Consider the following 26,453-nt stretch of genomic DNA (forward strand, 5'->3'; position numbering starts at 1 on the left):
TTGTTTTCCAGTAATCATAAAAAAAAATAAAATAAAAAAAAAATTGTTACTTGGAAAACTTTTTGTGATCAGTTGCTGTGTTTCTTTTGGAGTGGACTGGTATTGTCTGTGAGGCAGTGTCCACCAGTGTCTGAAGAAGCAGAAATATCTTTGATTAAAAACTTTTGTCCAGTTGACAGAACTGAATGTCTCCTTTGCTTTGTGTGTAAGTGTTTCCTCTAAATGGAGCCATTTGAGGGTCCAAAGTAGAGTACGTTCTTAAACAGTCTGTCTCTCTTTGTACTACAGGTACAGGGCTTCAACCAAGGAGGAGCTGAAAAACAGAAAATGATCTCATTTCTCACCAAACACTGACTTGATCTTGTGATGAACCGCTGTATTCTCAGAGATGGCAGGTAATATTTTGAGTCATTGTGTTAGAAAAATAAAGCTTGCACACGTTAAACAGTTGTGTCTTGATTATTGATGCATGACGCCCATGCCAGAAATGTGATATTTCCAGTGCATAATACAGCTAGTATTAGCCAAAATCCACTTAATTATTTAAAAAGATATTAAATACTGTGTAGTGGTGCAGAGAAGAGAAATAAATGCAGAAAAATCTGGTGATAAGCCAGAAGTAGTTTTGTGTTTGTATTAAAATCACTAGATGTCTTTTTGAGAATTGCTGAGATCGGCCTTATGATTTATTCATGATTTTGGTAGGATTTAGATGCTGTGTTTAAAGAAAACATGAGTTATGTTTGTGTGAGATCAGTCGCTCACAGCAGAGCTCCTGGCTCTGGGTCTGGGTCTGGCTCTGGTCCTGGTCCAGGGAACCACAGGCTGCCTTTAGACCACACTGTGCCAAAATGAGTGTGTCCCATAGTGTCCTTCTTTGTAAACCACAATATAGATTAAAAACTTTGAGCATAGCAAATATAAAAGATTAGATTCATTAGTTGTGTTGACTAAATGAGTAAAGCAGTTACTCCTGATGACAGGCTGCACAATCTTCAGCAGGGGCCTCACCTGTCCATATAACGCTGAGGTCAGGGAGAGGTTAACTCCATAAACATTAGCTCAGTGGGTTGTAATGGCACAGTAATAGGCACCAGTGCAGCAGAAACATTCTACATGCATAATCATCTCATTAACATGAATTACACAGAGTGGTCTAATTACAGCAGGTGGATGTGTGCCGTGTGCAGAGAGAGTCCACAGCAGCAGTGCTTAATGATAGTGTGACGGTAGAGCATTTATTTCAGTTAGTCTGGGATTACACATCAACTCATCATGTCTGTTGCGCTGCATCACTAATACTAATGTTATTAGTCTGAGATCTTTAATAAATCTCCAGCCTTAATGTGTTTGTGAACAGTTTACAATTACACCTGTGCGATTCAAACATTACTGTGTGTGTTGGACTTTCACGCACCTTTAAAATTGCTTTATTCATCTATTCTGAAAGAGATAGTTATAGATTAATACATGGAATAACATGCATGAATACAAGAGAACCATGTATGGCTCTGTATTACTCAAAACAGACTCATATGAGCTTTTAGACATGTAATAATGTTGTTATAACCTGGAGTTGTGTTTTGTTTCATGCACATGTTTGATGGTCCTGTCACAGCTTGATGATTTACCCAGCGTATGCCGACGTACCATAATTTCCCTAAAATGCTGGCATACACCTACCGATGTTTTTTTTTTAATTTTGGGTGTATACATAACATTAGTAACTTAACGTATACCAACTAATGCTTAGCGTGTTGCCAGTGTTCACAACTTATGCCCAACAACAGTCTAACTTATGCATATACGTACAGTAGGGAATCTCCAACGCTCACGTGTCGTCGCCTATGAAAAAGCTGCCACTCAACGTTACATAACTGCACTAGACATTGCGTAGCAACATTACTCAGCGTCATGCCCAAGACAACTCAGAAGAAAGCTGCCAAGAAGTCTCCTGGTTGTGGATGTGGATGTGAATGTGAATGTAGAGAGGATCCATCATCACCAACACCCTCACGTTCACCCTCTGATGGAGATGATGCAGGATCCAATGTCTCTCGGGCGTCATCTGTGGCATCAGTAGCTGCGTCCGTGGCCTCCACCTCTCAGTCACTTGCCAGATCCGCCAACTCTCAGATGATACGTGTAGTGGGTCTGCTCACCATGAAGTCTGACGGTTTCCCCATTTTTATATACCAATTTCCCTACACATTGCCAATATGCCTTTGTACGGGAGCTGTAAGTTAGAAACACATTCAGTAAGTTCTGTGGTCGTCGGAACATATCAAATATGTCTGCATACGTCAATAAGCGTTGGAGGTAAGTTCGATATAAGTTACACACAGGTTCAGAGCACGTTTTTCATAAGTTATGGATACGCTAGACATTATGTCAACGTATTTAGACCTATGAGTAACTTACAATTTACGTGTGACAACAATCGCAGAACTTACCTAAAACTTATGGCCCACGTATGCAGGACGTATAAGCACATGCTGACATACGCTGAGAAAGTTTCAGCATGCTCAAAATTTTTGTCGGTGTATACCAGCCTGCTTCAGCATGCTCATAACTTCTACAAAACTTACCTATAACTTATCTGACGTACACCAGCGTTTTGTCAAATTTTTCATACGTTGGCATACACTGGCTAAATCGTCAAGATGTGACAGCCTCTTGAGTAATCCCGTATTATTAGTTTGTCTACATCTCCAGCTCAGAATGCTCTGTTCCACCTTATGATGTCATGAAGCAGGAGTTTTCAAGTTAACAGCTCCTTTTACCTTTTGTTTTGTAGAGATTGGAAATTTCAGGTCTACTTCAGGTATGTTTTTGATGAAGAAACAGCATTATAACATAGAAAATTGAATTGTGAGACCCAGGGACTCTTAGCGCTCTTCAAGAACAGAACCAAAAGAAAAACTATTGCTTCACATAAAGAGCTGACACCTCTTGTAAACTGGCAGGAGATGTACCCTGTGTAGTATCCATTCAGAGTAGGACATTAGCCTCCTTCTTCCTTCAAGAGGCGCCCTAGTTCAGGCTTTGAAAGCACAAAAAGAAAAAAAATTTATTAAGCCACACACAGGCACATTTCGTTTTCAAGCTTTTGAGGAACATTACATCGACTTACATTTTCCTGGAGACTCATCCTTATTCTAGTTCTCAGTATTTCCCTAACCTTAAAGTTCCCTCATCAAAAACATGCCTGAAGTGGTTTTAGATGTCATCCATGCATGTTTGAACAATTTAAAGATCTTTTCCGGGACCAATGTGAATCACCTTTACGGTCCACAACGCTCAGCCCACAAGTCTACAACAAGTACAACAATTCTCCATAAATATTGAAAAAGCCTGATACAAACTTGTACTCAAAAACTTGACAAACATCACGCAATGTGCCGTAGTTTCAATAGTGGGATGAAAGCTGATTGTGTTGTGAAAGCGCTCTGAAGGGGGAGTGACGTAGCGCAGGGAGCAAAGACAGGGAAGACTCAAAAGCAAAAAAAAAATTTTTTCGGCAAATATAGCATTTTCTAAAGAACAAACGGTAACATGATGATCTAAATATTTTCTCACTTAATAGCTCCTCTTTAAACTAAACTTTAATCTTAATTTATTTTAACCCATATCTGAACTTTCACCACCAGATTTTTGTCCCGATAAAGGAGGCAAGTCCCTATGATGTGAGTGGCGACCATAGACTGTATAAAAAAGTGGACTAAGCGAATGTGACGTCACCCATAGTGTTCAGCTCCAGTCAAAGGAAGCTCATTGAGGCTTGAGTTATAGATGTGAATATGGTTGAGCTTACGAACTAAATAGTAAAATAAAAACACCAGAAAACCACCATGCAGTTAATATGAACAATTTCAGAACAATTTAAGACCAAAATGACAGGGCTCTCACTGCAGCAGTTACAGAGAGGTAGTGTTGTAGTCAAGACCACACTAATCAAGACCAAGACCTGTCTAAGACCACAGGGTCACGAGACCAGGACAAGACCAAGACCTCTGAGAGTGGAGACCAAGCCAAAACCAAGACTTTTAAAGGCCAAGAGACCGAAACCACAGACCATCGAGACCAAATCGAGACCATCTTTTGTCATTTTTGACATTTATTTGTATTTTACAGTTATTTTGGCACATATATACCAAAGTTTTTACAAATCTATCTCCATTTTATCACTCGTCGAGTCTCAAACCTCGTAACAGTGGCAAGACCAAGTCCAAGCACTTTTAAGATCGAGACAAGACTGAGTCCAAGCGCCTTTAAGATTGTGACAAGACCGATTCCCAGCGGCTTCAAGACTGAGACCAGACCGAGTCCAAGCGCCTTCAAGACCGAGTCCAAGCGGCTTCAAGACTGAGACAAGGTCGAGTCCAAGCGCCTTCAAGACCGACACAAGACTGAGTCCAAGCGCCTTCAAGACCAAGACAAGACTAAGTCCAAACCACAAAAAAATGGACCAAGACCGGTCTTGAGTACTACGATACTACAGAGAGGGGCCACAATATTTCAATGTAAAGTCCATCAGAACCAGAGTCGATGGACTCTGAAATTGTCACCCTGGTTACAGCCCTATTATATTTCGAGTCAAAAACCTGCTCCAGTAATTCAAAAGAGAAAAGTCCGTGCATAGCTTTGGCCCTTGTAGATCCAGCTGTAACACAAGGAGAGCAGACTATGGCGTATTGTACTTTCTTTTTTTCCCCTGATTCAAGATATGAAAAGAAGAATGAAATGAATGTAACTCGCCACAGTCACATTGATGAAAAGGGGAAAAATATATAAAAGTAACATTACTGCGAATATTTCTGTGAGTTCCGGATTTATCAAGGTCTAGACGAGTCTTTCTAAAGAGGGTTTTCAGACCGGAGTGACCTTTGCTTTGACTGGTGTTGATTGGTTAGTTAACGCGCTGGAAAGAAAAGTGAAAGAGCTGTTTTCATAGTTTTAAATTAGGCGTGCCCATGCTGTACATATCAGCACGCCCAGGGCCAAGCGTAATTATGGGTTGGATTTAAAGGTCCTATATTACACCAAATTACTCTTGTGAGCTTTAAGGGATGTTAGAATGCTGTTACCTACGGAAGCCGAGAGGGGTCACAACAAACGCAAACGCCGCAACAAATACAAATGCGACAACACAACAAAAAGCCACAACAGAAATGACCGCGGGACTCTATTTTAATGCAAACGTCGCAACAAATACAAACGCCACAACACAAACGCAAATGCCACAACACATCAAAAAGCCACAACACATCAAAAAGCCACAACGGAAGTGACTCTATTTTCCGACGGACCGATCAAGCGGCAAGTGAAGAAGAAGAACTACAATGTGAAAAGTAATGGAACAGAGAAGTGGGAAACGTAAGTAAAAGTAATTTATTGTTTTATCATTATTCGTTTCACGTTGTAGTTCTTCTTCTTCACTTGCCGCTTGATCGGTCCGTCGAAAAATAGAGTCCCGCGGTCACTTCCGTTGTGGCTTTATGATGTGTTGTGGCTTTTTAACGTGCTGTGGCATTTGCGTTTGTGTTGTGGCGTTTGTATTTGTTGCGGCGTTTGCATTAAAATAGAGTCCCGCGGTCATTTCCGTTGTGGCTTTATGATGTGTTGTGGCTTTTTATCGTGCTGTGGCATTTGCGTTTGTGTTGTGGCGTTTGTATTTGTTGCGGTGTTTGCATTAAAATAGAGTCCCCGCGGTCATTTCTTTGTTTGTTGTGGCTTTTCGTTGTGTTGTCGCATTTGTATTTGTTGCGGCGTTTGCGTTTGTTGTGACCCCTTTCGGCTTCCGTAGTTACCGCATCAAAAACAGACCTGGAGTTGTGTTTTAAACATGTGTGAATGAAACAAAACACAACTCTGCCTGTTTTTGATGAGGAAACAACATTATAACATACTGTAGATCAGAAAATAGCGTAATATGGGGCCTTTAAAACGTGTATCTGCAAAGAGATTTAACCAGACAGAGATAGCATTGCAATTTCGGCGAAAGTTAAATGTGAAGTGCTCAAACAAACCAAAACAAATATAGTGACACCGATGGACGCAACCTATTTTAGCAGAAATACGCTGAAAAACAGGATGATCTTTGAGCATTTGTGGACAGCGTTGAGAGCATTTCTCTCAATTGGATATCAGAAAAGTTTGAATTCTGTGCTCTGACCAAGTAGATTCAAATATTTGTTATGACATTTCGCCTTTTCTCGACCTCTTTGATCCTCCCAGATCGATGCGTGAACTCAGTAGTCTGGTTTAGTCTCCTTTGCAACTACTGACAGTCTTTTCGGCACAAAAATGTAATACAAACAAGTAATTCTTAAAGGGCCCATATTACACTGTTTTCTGATCTATGTTATAATGTTGTTTCCTCACCACAAACAGACCTGGAGTTTTGTTTTGTTTCATTCACATTAGAGTTTAGAGTGATTTCTGTCCGAGTCTGACCCACAGAGCAATGATCAAATCCGACTCAAGCTCGACAGGCATTAAGATATTTGTGTCTGAACTTGACATAATTAAAATCACACTATTTTCACAGGCCTACTAATGATACACGTATGATATTATTTGTGTGGCCTCTAACGGACACAGCAACGCAAAATACAAACTCAGGATATAGCGAAAATAATGAGGAGACTTCATTCCTCAACTCTTGTAATGTAGTGGTAAATTTAAAGTCCAGCATTTCATCCACATTATCCATAGAAATTATTCTTTGCAAATAATGACGTCCACTCCACAAAACCACCCTATTAATCCAGTTTGAAGTGTTATTTAAAAGTAAAAAGGTGAGAGTAGTTCCTCACGTGTGTTTGTTTACATCCACACAGCGCACAGACCGAGGTGAAGCTGCAGATTAGTGATAGTGACTCTACTTCCTGTGTACTTTATCGCCAATCTTTTATGCTTTACAAATCATCTATCTGAACTATTGCACCACGTTTCACAAATAATAATAATAACAAGTTTTTTTTTTACTTGTGTCTAAACTAGAAGTGCAGTGCTTTCATCTTTAGAATACTTAAGAGTCTCAGAGCGAGTTGTTTTACTGTAGACAGGAAACCGCTGACTTCGGACTTTGCTCGGGTTTCTGTGCTCTAATTCACACACGTTTAACACACAAACCCTGCATATGTAGGCTGAGTTCTTCTCTCATCCAGAAAAAACTGTTTCAAGTTGTTATGTCATGTGGTAATACAGGAAGTGCTCCACTGCGTTTTTAAATTTCATAGACCTTCACTAGAGTCATTTGGCTAATTATAGGCTCTGGAATTGCAAATCTCTACTAAACAAAAGGTAAAAAGCTGCTGTTAACTTACCACTTCATGACATCACAAGGTGGATCAGAGCATTTTGAGCTTTGAAGATGCAGACAGCCCCGCTAAAACATGTGTGAATGAAACAAAACACAACTCTGCGTACATTTTTGAAGAGGTAACAACATTCTAACATGTCTTAAAGCTGTTGAGTCTATTTGAGTGATACAGGACCTTTAAGGATGTTATTTTAAGTGTAAAAAAACCTCATCAAACTCGCCGGAGGGACAGAGCGAGTGTGTTGGATCAGGTCTGTGTTTTGATTGACAGCTCGGGGTGCGCCGTGAGAGTGGAGAGGATGAAAGGGAGTAGGGCTCACACAGCGCGCTTTGTTTGTTAAAGACAGTGTAGCAAACATTAGATGGAAAGTGCCCCATCAAAGTAAGGGAGCTGCTGGAGCCTGCTAAGTGTGGCGAGCGGGGCATCCGGGAGGGGTGTGAGGAGCACCCCAAAGTAAGATAATCAACATAAAACCAACAACGCCACTGGGCGTAGCCCAGAACTAAAACTAAATTTACTAAACTAAAAGCTCACAGGTTCGTTAATTGACAGACAGAGACAAGTGACTTACAAAACATGAAATTATTTATTATTGCCATAATTCATTTGTTAGATTAACTTTAAGAGTAGACTATTCACTGTTCACATAACTGCCGATAACACAGTCACCAAAAGCAGCGGTACGGTGATTTTGTCCTTAAAATTAAAAAAACACAGTAAAACAAAGCAGCAGCTCGTTCACAGGGCCACCGCTCCACCAGATGACGTGCCGAAGACCACCCTGGACCCTAAAATGAACATTATATTTTATCTTTCACTTGGTGGTAGCCCCATACATGAACCTAAACCAATGACCAGCCAACGTACCACAAAACACACGCTTCTACATCCACGAGGCTTGACGCCGAGCGGCCGGGGCATCTGACAGCAACACCGACCCAACCGTGGACAGCGGCTAACAGTGGCGCTTGTGGCGATCAACAGCAAATACATGCAGGAGCTTTACTCACGAGCCATAACTTCGATCAGGCACGTCGAGACTCTAGGAGCGGTGGCACTACAATAAAGCCACACATTAAATTATAAAATTGTAATTGTAATTAGAGAACAGCGGTTGTTTACCTGTGCGCGACAAGGCGGAGCCCTATCCCGGAAGTGCGCCGAGGTCAGAGAACGAGACGCTACGGGGAGTGCCCTTTTATAAGCCCAGGCGCCACCTGGTGGCAGAAGGCAGCAGGCGCGCACTGCTACATTATACCCCTCCCTTTTGAATCGTCGTCCCGACGATTGACGCACACAAAGAACTTGCAGAACATAAATAAGTGCTCTTAAAACACATTTCTGTTTAAAATGTTACCTAAACTCAGTCCAGAACGAACAGGACACGGCCCTTACCACAGTTACACACCTGTACCTGCAGAATTAAAACCAGCTCGCTCAGCTGTACTCAACTCCTCTCACGCAGATGGAGGGCCCTGAAGGCTACGGCCAGTGCGATGAAGCTACTGACGGCTAACGTTTACGACAACCCACGAAAACTGCGGTACCGAGACTGACAACCAATGAGCTTTCAGCGGAAACTACTGCGCCCCTACGCTGTCATAGGTAAACAAAACGGAACGGCTATTCAAGCGGCCCCTAACATCTCACAGCAATCTAGTTACCTGGGCGGTATGAGCCATCCACTGTAGGCTCCTGGTACCACACATTCTCTGGGACTGATGCTGTGACCTCGAGCACCCCACGCCGGACACTCACTCCATTTTCCAAATGCCCTCCCCAACTGCTGCTTTGCCTTCACAATACAAAAAAAACAAACAGACCAATACATTCAAGATAGCCAAACAATTCACAATGCAGATCAGCTTTAACATTTAAGTAGAATTACGGGTAGCATCAAGTAATTTCCCTACAGGTAAACCATGCCTTGCTACTGCTTGGTCAACTTCTGAAACTATGTATATATACAACAATTTAAAATAAACACAAAGTAAAAAACAAAATCACACAGCAAACCAATGTATACATGAAACAAATGAAGTTTGCACAATACAAAGTTGGACAGGTTAAACCTGGTACATGGGGAATTTTAACCTGGCTACTACGCTCCACTTAATGCAAACAGACAGCATCATAAAAAAATAAATAAAAATGAAAGCACATGTCTCTGTACATAATCAATTATCCTGCCGACAACGCCAAGTGTGGCGAGCGGGGCATCCGGGAGGGGTGTGAGGAGCACCCCAAAGTAAGATAATCAACATAAAACCAACAACGCCACTGGGCGTAGCCCAGAACTAAAACTAAATTTACTAAACTAAAAGGCTCACAGGTTCGTTAATTGACAGACAGAGACAAGTGACTTACAAAACATGAAATTATTTATTATTGCCATAATTCATTTGTTAGATTAACTTTAAGAGTAGACTATTCACTGTTCACATAACTGCCGATAACACAGTCACCAAAAGCAGCTGTACGGTGATTTTGTCCTTAAAATTAAAAACACAGTAAAACAAAGCAGCAGCTCGTTCACAGGGCCACCGCTCCACCAGATGACGTGCCGAAGACCACCCTGGACCCTAAAATGAACATTATATTTTATCTTTCACTTGGTGGTAGCCCCATACATGAACCTAAACCAATGACCAGCCAACGTACCACAAAACACACGCTTCTACATCCACGAGGCTTGACGCCGAGCGGCCGGGGCATCTGACAGCAACACCGACCCAACCGTGGACAGCGGCTAACAGTGGCGCTTGTGGCGATCAACAGCAAATACATGCAGGAGCTTTACTCACGAGCCATAACTTCGATCAGGCACGTCGAGACTCTAGGAGCGGTGGCACTACAATAAAGCCACACATTAAATTATAAAATTGTAATTGTAATTAGAGAACAGCGGTTGTTTACCTGTGCGCGACAAGGCGGAGCCCTATCCGGAAGTGCGCCGAGGTCAGAGAACGAGACGCTACGGGAGTGCCCTTTTATAAGCCAGGCGCCACCTGGTGGCAGAAGGCAGCAGGCGCGCACTGCTACTAAGCTTTTTTCTGGCTCAAATGACGGCCCTGTCTAATAAAGCTTACATTGCCAAATATTTCATTTTTTAAAAGGCCAAAATTCTGCTATTTTCTGATCTGTGGTATAATGTTCTTTCCTCATCACAAAGAGACCAGGGGGGTATTTCATCAAAGTGGCTTAACAAATCTAGGCTTATCCTGAAATCATGAGCTGAATCTAGCTTCATCTTTAGTTTAAGCCTCAAGTTGTTCCATGACAGAAATAAATCCAATCTGACTAAAGCCAACTCAGACCTGAAATTTAAGCTCTTTTGTGTGTGCTCGCAGTGATTCTGGGAAGGTCAAAGCAATGGAGCAACTACATCACAGAAAATGGGCCAAAAATCTGATGTTTTTTTATGGTCTAATGGACTAAACGAGAGAGGAGCCACAGCTTTTCTGGTCATTCCGGTCTAAAGATTAAGAGGAAAGACACGACTCCCTCGTCCTCTCCTGTTGGCTCCCCCTCCTCTCCCTGTCGCTCCACGGGCAGAGAGGTGGTTTCTTTAGGCGTTCTTGGAGACAGAGCTAAAATAATCTTGACAGTTAGCCAGGTCCTGACCAGGTTTGTTTCCGGGTGCTTGTTAGTGCAGCAACTCAGCGTCACCTCTGGTCAGTCACTTTGGTGGAACGGAACTGAGGCTTTCACAAGGCCTGGATTGACTGAATAAGCCAGGCTTTCGCTTTAGCTCGCTTCATGGAATAACCCCCTGGAGTTGTGTGTAGTTTCATTCACACATGTTTGAGTTCTTTTCTCAAACAGAAAACACTCTGTGATGTGGTAATACTGTGCTCAAGTTCTCCACTGTTTTTTTTTTAACTTCATACACCTTCACGAGAGTCAGTTGGATGATTTCAGCTCTGAAATTGCCAATTTCTATTGAACTAAATTCAAAGGAGCTGTTAACTTGAAAACTACAGCTTCATGAAATCACAAGGTGGAACAGAACATTTTGAGCTTTGGAGATGTAGACAGACTAATAATAAAGGATTACTCAAACATGTGTGAATGAAACAAAACACGACTCCAGATCTGTTTTTGAGGAGGTAACAACATTATAACATGTCTAAAAGCTCACAAGAGTCAATTTTGCATAATATAGAACTTTTAACAGTGATGAGGAGCACCAAACTTAAAATGTAACTAAAAAACAAATCAACTTTTTGTGTCCAAAAAATGGATACAAAGCTGCAGTTTCAAGCACTACATGACATCACACAGGACTGTCCTGATTACACCTGGCTGCATGTTATAATGATGTTACTTCATCAGAAATATATTGTGTTTTGTTTCATTCGTCCATGTTTGAGTAATTATTTATTTATAATTATTAGGCTACGTTTACACATAGCCAGGTTTGTTGAGAAACAAATATTTTCCTCCCGCAGTTTTCCAAAATAACATCGTACACACAGCATCATTTCAAAAAAGTTTTCGTTTACATCAACCTGCATAAATACGTCATCAATTGCCATTGTAACTACACCAAGTCTCTGGGTGGCGCCTGGATTAGATTCAAACCTGTATTGCTCAAAAATATCTTTTAAAACGTGCATTAGTGAGCGGGTTCGCCTCTCCACAGATCTGTCAAAGAAGTGGCAAAATTGCAGACCTCCGAGTCTCATTCGTCTCTGGTCATGGATATGAAACATCAGCTGTGTGTGCAAATGCAAACACATGAAAAGTGTTTCCACTGGAGGAAATGCGACTGCTGCTCTGAATACTCCACAGTCATCATCAGAGCAAAAGGGAAACACTGGTTGCACTTTTGGCGCCTCAGCTCCTAAAATTCCGTTTATCTCACTTTACACGCAAACGCCAAACCGTAGTTTTCCCAAATCTCCACTCTAGTCGGAGTTTTTAGAAACATTAGTTTTCAGAAGTGAATTCACTGTTTGCGTGTATAAGATGGGTACAAACAAAGGGAAATGTCTCTGTTTTTAAAAAATACCTGCGTACATGTAAACAGGGCCTTAATCTGTTTACACCTCCAAAGCTCAAAATGCTCCATTTCACTTTGTGATGTCATGAAGCTGTAGTTTTCAAGTTAACAGTTACCTTTTGCCTTTTGTTAGAGCTGAAATTATCCAAATGATTCTAGTGAAAGTGTATGGATTTAAAAAACACAGTGGAGCACACCACATGACATCACAAGGTGGAACAAAGTATTTTCTATTTGAGATAAGAACTCAGTTTAAATATGCAGGATTTGTGTGTTAAACATGTGTGAATGAAACAAAATACAACTCTACCCTTTAAACACTCAAGCACAAAACATGGTGAGAATATCGTTTGCATCGTCTGATCTGGTTTCCATGCAGAGCAGTTTAACGCCTCACCTCCACTTAGCTCTGTAATTCATCTGCACATGCTCAGTAGGACCACGTGCACGCCCCTCTCTACCCTTTAAACGTGCACATTCAAATTCATTCCCACAATCCTCCTCTCCTCTCCGTACGCGCCCCTTTTGCACTTCAAAGATTGTATTTATATCCCATAATGAGGATCGTGCCAAAGGGAGGGTAAGAGCAGTTTTTCATTTCTCTTATTGGATCAGACGTTGTATCTGCACCAGTTTGGATTTGGACTGGAGCTGGAGCCAATGTGATGTAATAAAGAGTCAAGTAAAAGTTAAATTCCAAATGTGTGGGTAGAAGGCTGTCATGTTGCAGTACGAATTGGCAAATTTATTTAAAACTGGGTTTTTATCAACTTTTTGGAGATTTCTACCATGCTATAATGTTGTTCCCTCATCAAAAACATGCCTGAAGAGGTTTTAGAAGTCATTCAGGCATGTTTGATTAATCTAGTGATCTCTCCTAGGCTGTATTCGAACCCTTCTGTCCAATGCTCACCCCAAAAGCCTACTTCACCCATGCTCCCACACGACAATTCTCCATAAATATACAAAAACATGATACAAAACTGTGCACAACAACTTGACAAACCTGATGCGATGTACAGTAGTTCTGAAGGAGGGAGTGACTTAGCACTGAGAGCAAAGGGAGGGGAGATTCAGAACGTCAAAAGCGAAAGTGAAACTTATTAAGAGAGAGATACTTCTTTGATCCTGAGGGAAAATTCAACTCTCAATCAAAAGTCTCAGTGCAGTTTAACAGGAGGTCAGGGAGGGTCAGTCTAATATAGAGACTTTTATTTTGGCTGGTCCACTTCCTTGTTCTGCTGTCCCGCACTTTCCAGTTCCTTTAAGTTCACGCAGTTTACTCCTCTCAGTCTCTGCTGCAAAACTTTTCAAACAATGTACTGGAACTCCCAAAAACGATAAAAATGGTTAATTCCCTCAAAGTGTTTCCTTTAGAACGTTTTGGAGTATTTCTTTGGAAGGTCTTCTGCCACATTTGCTGCCACATGTGTAAAAAACCCTGTAACATCTCAATGTCCATAACTAGCTCCAAATCAAAACAAACATGGTGAGAACGACAGTAGGGGTGTATAAAAATATCAAAATATCTATAAATCATATAATTTAAGGTGATGATACAGTATCGATATCGTGGGCTGCTGTATCGATATATCTCCAAGAGTATTTTTTGCTATATTTTGCTAAATTATTTTGTTACAGTGCTACAGTTTTGTTGTTTGTTACCTCTGCCAAGGAGGTTATGTTTTTGCCAGCGTTTGTCTGTTTGTTTGTTTGTTTATTTGTTTGTTTGTTTGTCTGTTAGCAACATAACTCAAAAAGTTATGGACCGATTTTGATGAAATTTTCAGGATTTGTTGGAAATGTGAAAAGGAAGAACTGATTTCATTTTGGGGGTGATCCGGAAGAAATCCCAGATTCTGGATCACTTTGAAATTTTAGTTAACATTGTGGTAAATGGGGCCAAAAATTTTGTTTCTCAATATCTCGGTTAATTATTGACCAAACCCCATGAAATTTGACTCAGGGATGGACAATGGGATCCTCTTTCATATTCCAAAGGCTGATCCGGATCTGATCCAGAAGACTGATTTTATCGCAATTTATATAAAAAATGGGGGTAGTCCTTGGCGGAGGTCTGCGCTCTCTGAGTGCTTTTCTAGTTTAGTGAAAGGAAACACTTGTATGAGACAAATTTGACATTTTCACTGTGTCGATGGGTAAAATGGGCGTGTTTCATATTCTTTTCGACAAGAAATGGTTTAACAAACACTTTTAGTATCACAGCCATCATTTAGTCTTTTTTTTTTAAAATTGAACCGTATCGAATTGATTTAAAATACATCGTATGGAGTCAAACGCTCACTGTATCGAGATATGTATGGCATCGTGGCCTATGTATCAATGTATGTATCGTATACGCAACTTCTTAATGATACCCAACCCTAACTGACAGACGTATCTCAGCCTATTTTAGCATCACTAAAGACTATTTTGTTTGTGAAAGCCGTGCATAAGGTGACAGTGAAGATGTCTGTGCTTTTTCCTCAACTGGATGTAACAAAAGTTTGATTTGTTGGCTTGTTCTGCTGTTATGACACTTCAAACAATCAGATTCAAATATTCATCATGACACTCCACGTTTTCCGATTGCTTTCAACGATAGTCATCCCAGATTAAAAATGTGTAGTGCTCAATTCAAAGTGATACACAAATCAATCTAGAGCCTAAATATGTCATGTGTTAACAATTGGGCCTTTTTTTTTTTGTATTCCGAGCATCCTTATTATTCGTTGTGTTTAGTTTATAAGTGCTTTTCACAACAGAGCGGGGTGGAGCTAACAACAACTAACATGCTAACGCGCACTTCCTGATTATCTGCCGCTTAAATGCTTTCTAATCAGATGCAGACAGCACGCGGAGCACTTACTTTGACCTCAAGAGCTGCTTATGTAACATATCTGTATTTGGGTGAGATGAATTTTGCTCAAATACGTGTGGGAAAAATCTCTCCCAGCCTGAGGACGCTTGTGATTACACCGAGAAACAGCTCTTTTGTCTTCCCGCTCGTGAATGAGTCTAGCGTTGGTATCGATTGTGTGTGGGGGCCCCCCTTCTCCTCCCCACTCTGAGCTCCCCGCAGAACCAGAGAGGCTCTAATGGGGCCTGAGCCGTAGGTTAAGTCCACGCTTTAATCAGAGGCTCCATGATTAAGCGAGCGGGTCCGTCCTCAGAGGGGCTGTACGTCTCTGCTGTGGTGGAGTGGGAGAGCGAGGGAGGGGAGGGGGGTATGTGGAGCAATGTAAACGGTGTATCCACGGGTTTCGGAGTGATGAAAAGTTAGGATCTGCTGCCATGGCGATTCATATGTCAGAACAAAATAGTCCATCTTTTGAATGGTCCGTCTACCGGGAAGCTTACAGTTCCTACACTACACAAAACTGACTGATGAGCTTTTCGACATGTTATGATTTCGTTACCTTCTCAGAAACGGACCAGGACTTGTGTTTTGTTTCATTCACACATGTTTGAGTAACAATTTATATTATTAGTCTGTCTACCAGAGTTCGTTTTGCAGACACCCTGCTTTATGGGCTTGGCATGGGGTTCTCTCAGGGGGCCAAGTCCTAGTCCAAGATTAGTCCTGGTTTGGTCCTGGTTTAGTCCTGGTTCAAGTTCTGGTTTAGACCTGGTTTAGAGAAGTTTAAAACACTTCCTGTATTATAGCATTACATCACAAAGTGGAGCAGAGTGATTTTGTTTTGAGAGAAGAGCCCAGCCTAAATATGCAGGGTTTGTGTTTGATTTGTGTGTTAAAAATGTGTGGATGAAACAAAACACAATTCCAGGTCTGTTTTTGATGAGGAAACAATGTTATAACATAGATCAGAAAATGAAGTAATATAGGCCCTTTAAACCCATGAACAGAGGTGGTGAGAGACTACAGAACATGTGTCGTAGATGTGTATATTAGTTGATGAATGGAATGCAAATTTTTACACATTTAGGACACAAAAAAAAAAGTGAAACTAAAACTGCTGAATTTACTCTGTGTTCGATTATCCTTCTGAATCAGTTTTCCCAAGAAGTTAGCCTAGCGACACGCCCCTTTTCCTGGGACAGACTCAGACCTCAGTGGTAGAAAAAATAAAACCGAGCAAGGATTTGTGTTTGGACACCTTGGTGGTTTAAATGGTCATTTCAGTCACTCATACTACTGCAATACCTTACTGCGTCTGTATCACTGCCTGTGGGTCTGATCGTCGGTGATGTGGTGAAGCCAAATATTTGGCATTAACGTCCCTGAGGTTGTAACGGAAGAGAAATCATAACATAAAATTAAGTACAAATTTCAAAAATTAATTAAAGTGGCAGCGTTCTCATAAGATGAGGGAATAGTCATAATCATAATGCACGAAGTCCGACATGCGAAAAGTAATAACGGCTCGAAATCTGAGGTCCAACTGGGAGTTGGAAGATAAATCGAACGCAGGATTAGTTTTAGAAGCTGATGTTTCACTACCAACCAGGAAATTTCAGCAAGATCAAAATTGTCAGCAGTTCTTACTAAAGGTAAAAGGTTACTGTTAACTTGAAAACTACTGCTTTGTGACATCACAAGGTGGAACAGAGCATGCTGAGGTTTGCAGATGTAGATGCAGATGTGGATGAAACAAAACACAACTCCAGGTCTGTTTGTGAGGAGGTAGTTTCTAACATGACTTAAATCTCACAATTGTCCATTTTGTGTAATACTGGATCTTTTATGCATTTTCTGGACTGGGGCATGACATTTTTATACCTGTTGTTTCGGCATAAAGGAGCCGTGTATCTCCTCCCCGCTGCAGGAGTTCACACTGTGTTGAGCACATGAGAAGGATCTTCAGAGCCTGTCTCACAACTGACTGTTCAAAGAGGCTCGTAGCGTAACTTCAACTTCTAAAACTAAGTTAAGTTCAGCTGTTTTACTTTTAGACAGCGGTGGATGAAGTACTCAATTTTGTTACTTAAGTAAAAGTACTGATACAAGGGGAGAAGATTATTCAAGTAAAACCACATGAAAAAAATCGACTTGTACCTGTTTACTTCAAGAGTAAAAGTAGTTTGCAGAGATTTTTTTGCACAATGAAAGCATCAAATGTAGTGATTCTGGTCAAGAATTTAGCAGATTTTAAGTAATTAAAATTATTTCTTAATTTTTCTAGCTGTTTTTGTGTATTTGGTTTGCTTAAATTTGGGATGTTAACTCAAATTAAATGTGCAAAAAATAAGTCTCAGCCATTTCAGTAGGTCTCAAAGCATAAAGAAAAGTACTTTTTACTTTTCAGTCCAGATCTAAAATGTAGTGGGGTAGAAAGTACAGATACGTGCTCTAAAATGTGGTGAAGTAAAACTAAAAGTAAAAAGTAGCCACTGGAAAATGTACAGATACATAATAAGAATTGAACTTGTATTGTACTTTTACTTTTGTACTTCATTACCTTCCACCACTGCTTTTGGATATTTCAAATGAAGCTTAGAACTCAACTCAGAACTAAATTTCAACAAGTGATGGCATGACATTATCCAAATGACCTTCATCAGTTTGTAAAGTTGTTGTTATTATTTTGTTTGTTTTTATTTTTTAGTGTCAGTCTGCCGCATGTCTGTAACAAGAACAGTTTCGCCTTGGGGATGAATAAAGTACTGATACTGACTGACATGTTTTAAAAATATTGCTTTATTTTCTCCGTCTACTTGTCTACTGTACAGTAATAAATAATTCATAAAAATATCCATATTTCGTCTACAAACCTCCTCGTCAGTGCCCAGTCTCATCTGATGTCTCAATCTAAGCAGGACTGGCCTGGTTAGTAGCTGGATGGGAGACTGCTGGGAATTCCCGGTGCCACATTGGGACTGTGGTGCACACTGTTGTTATGCCCTTAGGCAGCGCTAACTTTCTGGTGTGGCCCTGTGCTTTTGTATGTTTTCTCACTGAAGAAAAAGTTTGGACATGCCTGACCTAAAACAAGCTGTGAGTAACTGAGATAATAACAAGTTTCAAAACCCTCTTGCCCCAAAATTCCAAACTTGATAAGATAAAACTCAATACCGATTCCGATACCACAATGAAAATAAAAAAAATCTTTATTTATTTAGACAGTAGAATGTGATTTTTAGCATTAAATTGTAGTACTTTCTTTTATAGGCGAGTTTCAGCTGACGTCATTGTTATTAAAAGCCCGCGTTGCATGCTGGGAAATATTTTGGTTGGAGGCAAGAAACATGGTAGCGGTCAAACGCAGTGTGTAACCTCGCGTATTTATCCCCGATAATGGTAAATTCCTGCTGCATTATCGGATGCACAAATGGAAGCACAGAAGAAGGAAAATGTCTTTTTCGTATTCCGAGTGAAAAGAACCGCTAACAGTGAATTAAACGGCTTTCAAACATTCGCAGAGCAAACGTAGAAGATCCTAGCAAACCTTGGACTCCAACAAGTTCAACAACGCATCGAGACTCTTGGAGGTTTTCATCTTTTCTGCTGTGAATGGCCCAGGAGTTTCCACCAAGTCATTGTGGATATCGCCAAAGTGAATATTTAGTCCAGGTAGTTGGCAATTCTGACCAGAAATTTGGTTTTGTCCACCTTTTGTCGGGGTTGAAAAGGGTGATTTGGCTCCATCGATGCTTATGACCAATTTCTGGTCAAATCATCTTTGGTCCTCTGGCGTTAGAGTTGATAAATAACCGGGATCAATACCCTTTACGTGCTTTCTCGCTCCATCCGTCATGTTGAATTAGTGTTTCTTGCCGCCGACCAAAATAATTCCCAGCATGCAACGCGCGCTTTTGTCAACAATGAAACTCACCTATATAACCATGTGGTCTTTTGTGGAGTGTTTGTCCACTGATCCGAAGGTTGGCGGTTTGAATCCCCCTCTCGACATCATTGGTTGAGCGTCCGATCCACAGACTCACAGGTTGATGTTTCCAGGTCCCGCAGATGAACGCTGTTGTTTTGTCCTTGCATTCTCTGGTGTATAAACGCTGTATAAAAATGTGACTTACATTTATCATTCAGGAAAGGTTCACTTCTGTCCCGTAAATGTGACTTTTTTAGTATCGATACCTGCTCAAATGAGTTTCAGTAGATTAGATTCAACTTTATTGTCATTAAACATGTATAAATACAAGGAAATGAAATGTGGTTTAGCATCTAATCAGAAGTGCAAGGAGAAGAACACCACACTTTTTCCATTTTTTTACTATTTACTATTGACCAAAACGTATTCTAAACTTTTGATTGATGAAAGTGTCCACCTTTGACAGATATAACAGCTGAACACACTCGTGACTCGTTCTTTTTACAAGAGAAATCAAATATTCTTCAGAAAGTTCTTCCCGAGTCTGTTGCAGAAGTTCCCATAAATGTGTAGCACTTGTAGGTTTCTTGGCTTTTACTCTTCTGTCCAGTTCATCCCAAACCAGCTCAAAGGGGTGTAAGTGTGGAGACTGTACGGCAAACTCTATGTTTTTAAGTTTACCATCTTGTTCTTTTTTCCTGAGGTAGTTCTGGCAGAGCTTGGACTTGTGTTTTGTTATATTTTATCTTTTTTTTTTTTACCTCAGTCTGTTCAGTATTTACCTTTGTACCATTTCAGCTCTTTGTTGGACTTGCACGACTTGAATTGCAATAAATAACTGGAAAAATGTGGGTGTTCTAAAACTTAGTAGTGTATATACAAATAAATATGGCAGTGTGAACAGGAGGGAATCAGGTATAATATACATGGGGGATACATAAACAGATGTCTTGTAAACATTATATGCTATGAACAAATATACAGGGTGTGCTATAGAAAATATAAATATGTATAATATATATAAATGAGCAAAAGACATATATGAACAGGTGCGCTGTAAATAAATAAATAAATATAAAGTTATGTATCAGATGTAATATGAATTTGTAAGCATGATAAACAGAGATATACAGCATTGGCGATATATACATATACCGTATTTTTCAGACTATAAGGCACACTTAAAATCCTTTAATATTCTCAAAAATTGACAGTGCGCCTTATACTTAAGTTATAATATTAATTCTGGTTGCGCTTACTGACCTCGAACTGATTTTATGTGGTACACGGCGCTCAAAATTCTGTCAAAATGTTGTAATACGGCTTTGGTAAGCTACAAAGCCGCACATCTTGATGGATTGTCAGAGCATTACGGCTACTGTAGTCAGGAGCCTTTTGGAGTGAGTCTGACAGTTTATGCAAATCAGCCATGTGGCTTTAAGTTTTGTTTCTGTAAAACGTAAACAAATGTGCACAAAGCTGCATTAAACACATTATTACTAACTTAACTACTTAACTTAAATTATCCACCCACATTCACATTCATAATACACATTCACCAAGACAGGGAGGCAACGCCGGGCGAATTACACCACAATCTGCCAATGGATCGTGGACGTCTAGACTAAGGGATCAGTCTCAAGTGTCATCTGTTTGTTTCTCTTAATGCGCCTTATAATCCGGTGCACCTTATGTATGAAAATAGATGAGAGAATTCAACATTATTGATACTGCGGTTTATAATCCAGAGCACCTTAGTCTGAAAAATACGGTAATTTAGATGGAGGGATTGGACAGGGTGCATTCATTGTTCGTGGGGGAGATGAGGAGGGAAGGGGCATGAGAGTGCAGGACATGGTCGGGACACATGGGCATTCAGTGGGGCCATGGGATAGAGTTCAGTACTGAAACAGCTGTGGGGAAGAAACTGTTCCTGAACCTGCTGGTTTGAGTCCGAAAGGCTTCTGAAGCGCCTTCTGGAGGGGAAAACGTCTATGGTTGGACTGTGATTGGTCCTTAAGGACACTGTAAACCCGTAGATACTAGTTTTAGTAGCTGATTTTCGATACTTTTGATAACACTTACTCTATTCTTTTTATTTCACATAATTACCTGCAAAAATGAACTCTTGTGTTTCTGCAGTGGGTCAGGAAAAACCTTATTAGACCAGTGTTCGGCTTTAGCATCGTGGTCTTATCCAGGCAGACACTCCCCCACAGAGCTGAAAGAGCAGGTCCTCTGTGGGATTATAGTAGTAATATGTGCAGTTACATAAGAGCCTGTGATCTGCAGACACATCAGAGCAGTGTGACAGGTCCGTCCTTGTCCATGGCCCCGCCCCCCTGTCCATGTCCTCTGTCTGCACGCTATAAAACCTACGATGGAAATGTATGTATGTAAGGACAGGTACGGCGGGGTGACTTTGACTGTTAAGGTTACACTATAATTGTCTCATGGTGGGGTAAAAATGTCGATGTTTTAATTTAGTCAAGAATAGAAATAAAAAAAATGCTGCACTTGTTTTTTTACTGTAAAAATGTGAAAATCAGAATGAGTTAATTTTAAACAGTTTGCAGTGGACTGAAGTTATTTCCAGGCTTCCCACTGTCATGGAAATCCTGGAAAAGTCATATAAATTGAAAATGTCATTTTTCAGGCCTGGAAAAGTCATAAAATTTTGTAAATTCAACGAAAGTCATGAAATTTTAGCATCTCTTTCACGCAACTACAGCGTTCTGTTAAATTATCATTAGGCTATTATGATATGTCAGAATGTATGCGCCTTTTGTTTTAAAGAGACGACAATAAATGCATTGATAATAGGGATGTAACAACAACTGAAATATTGTAATGTCGTATTGTCAAAAGTTTCACAATAATACCATTGGGCCTGAAAATATATTGAATCACATGTTCCTTTGCTTAAATGCATGGTTTTACAGTTGCAGTAATTAATACACATTGGGAACTACATATCCCAGGATTCATTACTGCGTAGACAACATGTTGTATGTTTTTACATGAATTCTTGGGGTTATGGCAGTAATAATGCACACCTAATTCTTGTCAAGGTATTTTAAAAGCAAAAAAGCATTCTATCTACAATTATATCAACTCTCGAAAATATCTCAATAAATATCGTGCCGTGAGATGCATATTGTGACATCCCTAATTGATAGTATTAGTTAAAAAACTATAATACCAAACCATAAGGTGAGTGAAAAGGGTTAACATTTCATATGCACATGAAGTCATGGAAAATTCACTTTAGATCATGAAAAAATCATGGAAAAGTTTTGAAATTTTATCAGTGAAAAAGAGTAGAAACCCTGTATTCCCCACTTACCTTATGTGTGTTTTGTTTTTTGTTTTTTTTGTACCAAAATTACTACACAATGCTGCCTACTCCTAGCCGAGTCTCACTTCGTGGAAATCGTCTGACCTCGCAGCATTAGGATTAGTTCACTCGATGGTTGGCAGGTACTTTTTTTTTTATTTAACCAGTCGCTGCTATTTGGTCGTGACGTATGTAATGCTCCAAATCCCGTAGGAAGAAGGGCAATAACGTGATAAAATTCACCAAACATTCTCTTTGTTCCGGCTGTAAATCCTCGATCTCAGGAATCATTGCCAACACAGAATGTCTGTCTTCGTCTACATCCATCTCGACCGTTTTGTTTACTGTTGTGCTGTTGTGCTTGAGTTTGACGTCATGGGTTCACAGCTCTTCACTGATTGGCTGGTGCACGGCCTACAACTTCTGGGGTTCTTGCAAAGTATATTCCAATTCCTGACCTAATCGCTGAAGAGAAATGAAATAGAGAGGAGGCACTAGGTCTGGCATGCCCACTCCTACATGTATCACCGACTAAGAAAATAAAATTGGAGAAGGAAGTACATACAGAATAGTGGGAATTGAAGTTTAGCCCAGAATGATTTTGACAGGATCAGTGAAAAGAAGAAAATGCTCAAAGTTCTGAAAAGTCAATTTGCTTTAATCCACCCGAGAAGTGTAATACTCCCTCCTGAACAGTAATTACACTATAGTAGATCACAAAACCCTCTCCGACTTACACTGCCTCTTCTTCACATGCACTCTCCCTCACTTCCTCTCTCGTCTGTACCTCCCTGCAGGCCCCACCGTCACCCCCTCACGGCCCCCCTGCAGCGCCCCACTCAAGGACACTTCTCTGGGATACAGCCCGGACAGACGAGACCCATCCGTCCTGTGCTACAACCAGCGGGAGGCCGGGAAAGAGCCTCGGAGTGGGATTAGAAGGTAGGAACCAGTGCACAGCGGGCGACCCGGGGAGCTACAGCACCCCCTGCAGTGTCGGAAGATGGCACACGAGGAGCGAGCATACGAGAATAGCATAATGTCCAAGCGCACGGACCGATGAGCATGACTTTGGCTTGCCCCTTCTGCTACACTGGCTTAGCACATATAGACCTTTAGCTATGTACGCACTACTGAAACTCATATATTATTGATTGGGGAAAGAATATAGCCGAGTGGGATGGATGGAAGAAAATCCCAGACTAGTGCTTTAGTTTGACCTTTGCAGAGCAGAAGTGGATGGAATCTGTGTTGACAAAGAAGTGACGTCAAAAGAGCGCAGTAAAAAAAAAAAACTACATTAACGTCACCACTCCTGTATTTTAAAGGGCTTGTATCTGACTGTTGTTTCTTCCGTAGAATATAAAAAGCTGCTAGTGCGTTTTAAAGCAAATCTGTTAGACAAAATTTGACTTTTTAGAGCTTTACTGCTGTTATCGTTGTTTTCCTCTGCAGCTTATCCGCTGGAGGTGCTGACTCTTTCTTGTGATGAGGTTAAAGGTGACATCAGCTCATGGATTTATTAAAATATCTGGATAGGGTGTCACTGTTTGTAGCTGTATGGAAGATAATTTGTTTCATCAGATTTTGAATTTTAAATGCTGTTGAATTTCTCACTTTGAATTATTTTTATTGTGAGTGTAAAATTCGCAACAAAAAAATTCATAGGAAAGATCCAGGATGTCAAGGCCTAAGCAATCGATCCAAAGTGATTCAATCTAACTTAGTAAGAAACGGGAAATGTTGCAGTCAGAATTAGCCTCATCAAAACCTCATCTCTTTGATTTCTTAATGTAAACCCCGCCCACAGATGAGAACAGCCAATAGGAAACAGCCTCTGTCCTTCTCACTCACACATGATCGATTGCTTCTGCCTTGGCATCTTGGATTTTTGCTGTCTAATTTTTCACTGCGAATTTTACACTCTGAATTTCGACTGTTGAATTTAAGGGCTTGAAAATATCTGTTTTTTTTTTTTTTTATTTAAAACATAGTACACGCAAGTAAACTTCAAATTTCAGCAACTAAAATTCAGAATAAAAATAATTTAAACATCTTTTTTCAGAGTTAAAAAAAATTAAGTGAGAAATTCAGTGGTATTTAAAATTCAAAATCTGATGGAACAAATTATCTTGCATATAGCTGCCTCCAGTTGACGTAGTGACACTCACTCGTACTTCAGTGGAAAAAAATCCCCTGGGCTGAGAGAGGATTTTTCTCATAGATGTGATCACAAACTGCTCGTGTTCCTTAACTTCTTGGGTTCTTTTTAAAGACAATACAGTAAAGTGTTGTTGTTGTTGACATGTTTTGGCTGCTCACTGCCAGTCATCTTCAGAACTGTCACCGGTGTTGGTGGTGGTACTGTATTGTCTTTAAAAAGAACCCAAGAAGTTAAAGTACATAAGAAGATAAAATTAACATCTTTGGCCTGCTCGTGTTCCGGCTGACAGGGCACCTACAACTTTCAACAATGTCGGATTTGTTGCCGATTTTTACCTATTTTTAGATCATAAACTTTTTCTTAGCTCAAAATCCTTCATTTGTCTTAAAAAAACGCTTCATAATCGTTCACTCCGGCTCCACTCTTAAAAAGTGCAAATTTACGTGACTTAAACTGCGATGCCGGACTTTTGCGCCACATACGGACTGAATCAGGACTGAACCAGGACTACAACAGGAGAGAACCAGGACTGTCAAGTGTCAGGACGGGCAAAGAGGTGTGCCCCCGTAGACTGTCAGATGATTAGGACTGAGACCAGGATCAGACCGGGACCAGACTGGGATTGAGACCAGGACTGATCGGTTTAGTCCTGGTTTAGACCTCATTTAGACCTGGTTCAGTCCTGATTCAGTCCTGGTTTGAACCTGGTGTAGTCCTGGTGTAGTCCTGTTTTAGTCCTGGGATCAGTCCTGGTTTAGTTCTGGTTGAGTTCTGGTTTAGTCCTTTTTTAGTCCTGGTTTAGTCCTGGTTTAGACCTGGTTTAGACCTGGTTCAGTCCTGATTCAGTCCTGGTTTGGACCTGGTTTAGTCCTAGTGTAGTCCTGTTTTAGTCCTGGGATCAGTCCTGGTTTAGTCCTGGTTGAGTTCTGGTTTAGTCCTTTTTTAGTCCTGGTTTAGACCTGGTTTAGAAATGTTTTAGTCCTGGTTTAGACCTGGTTTAGATCTCGTTCAGTCCTGATTTAGTCCTGGTTTAGTCCTGATTTAGTCCTGGTTTAAACCTGGTTTAGACCTGGTATAGTCCTGTTTTAGTTCTGATTTAGTCCTGGTTCAGTCCTGATTTAGTCCTGATTTAGACTGGTTTAGTCCTGGTTTAGTCCTGATTTAGTCCTGGTTCAGTCCTGGTTTAGTCCTGTTTTAGTCCTGGTTTAGACCTGGTTTAGAAATGTTTTAGTCCTGGTTTAGACCTGGTTTAGATCTGGTTCAGTCCTGATTTAGTCCTGATTTAGTCCTGATTTAGTCCTGGTTTAAACCTGGTTTAGACCTGGTATAGTCCTGTTTTAGTTCTGATTTAGTCCTGGTTCAGTCCTGATTTAGTCCTGATTTAGACTGGTTTAGTCCTGGTTTAGTCCTGATTTAGTCCTGGTTCAGTCCTGGTTTAGTCCTGTTTTAGTCCTGGTTTAGTCCTGTTTTAGTCCTGGTTTAGTCCTGTTTTAGTCCTGGTTCAGTCCTGGTTTAGTCCTGTTTTAGTCCTGGTTTAGTCCTGTTTTAGTCCTGGTTTAGTCCTGGTTTAGTCCTGTTTTAGTCCTGGTTTAGTGCTCTTTTCGTTCTGGTTTAGTCCTGGTTCAGTCCTGATTTAGTCCTGATTTAGACCTGGTTTAGTCCTGGTTCAGTCCTGTTTTAGTCCTGGTTTAAACCTGGTTTAGACCTGGTTTAGTCCTGTTTTAGTCCTGGTTTAGTGCTCTTTTCGTTCTGGTTTAGTCCTGGTTCAGTCCTGATTTAGTCCTGGTTTAAACCTGGTTTAGACCTGGTTTAGTCCTGTTTTAGTCCTGGT

General features: G+C 40.6%; 1 long non-coding RNA gene across 2 annotated transcripts; it reads right to left on the minus strand.

The window, feature by feature from the left end:
* Window positions 1-7,878: 7,878 nt before the first annotated feature.
* On the minus strand, window positions 7,879-10,272 carry LOC129408640 (uncharacterized). Of its 2 annotated transcripts, XR_008632049.1 has the most exons (5): window positions 10,245-10,272; window positions 9,990-10,179; window positions 8,451-9,910; window positions 8,196-8,385; window positions 7,884-8,116 (listed from the first exon to the last, which is right to left on the minus strand). It is a non-coding gene; the product is annotated as an uncharacterized LOC129408640 (long non-coding RNA). The 2 variants fall into 2 exon arrangements; XR_008632050.1 differs by having other exon boundaries at window positions 7,879-8,116; window positions 9,990-10,266.
* Between the last annotated feature and the right edge of the window lie 16,181 nt (window positions 10,273-26,453).

The sequence above is a fragment of the Boleophthalmus pectinirostris genome, unplaced genomic scaffold (assembly GCF_026225935.1).
Source record: "Boleophthalmus pectinirostris isolate CB_2022bp ecotype Guang Dong unplaced genomic scaffold, ASM2622593v1 HiC_scaffold_17, whole genome shotgun sequence".
NCBI classification, from domain to species: domain Eukaryota; kingdom Metazoa; phylum Chordata; class Actinopteri; order Gobiiformes; family Gobiidae; genus Boleophthalmus; species Boleophthalmus pectinirostris.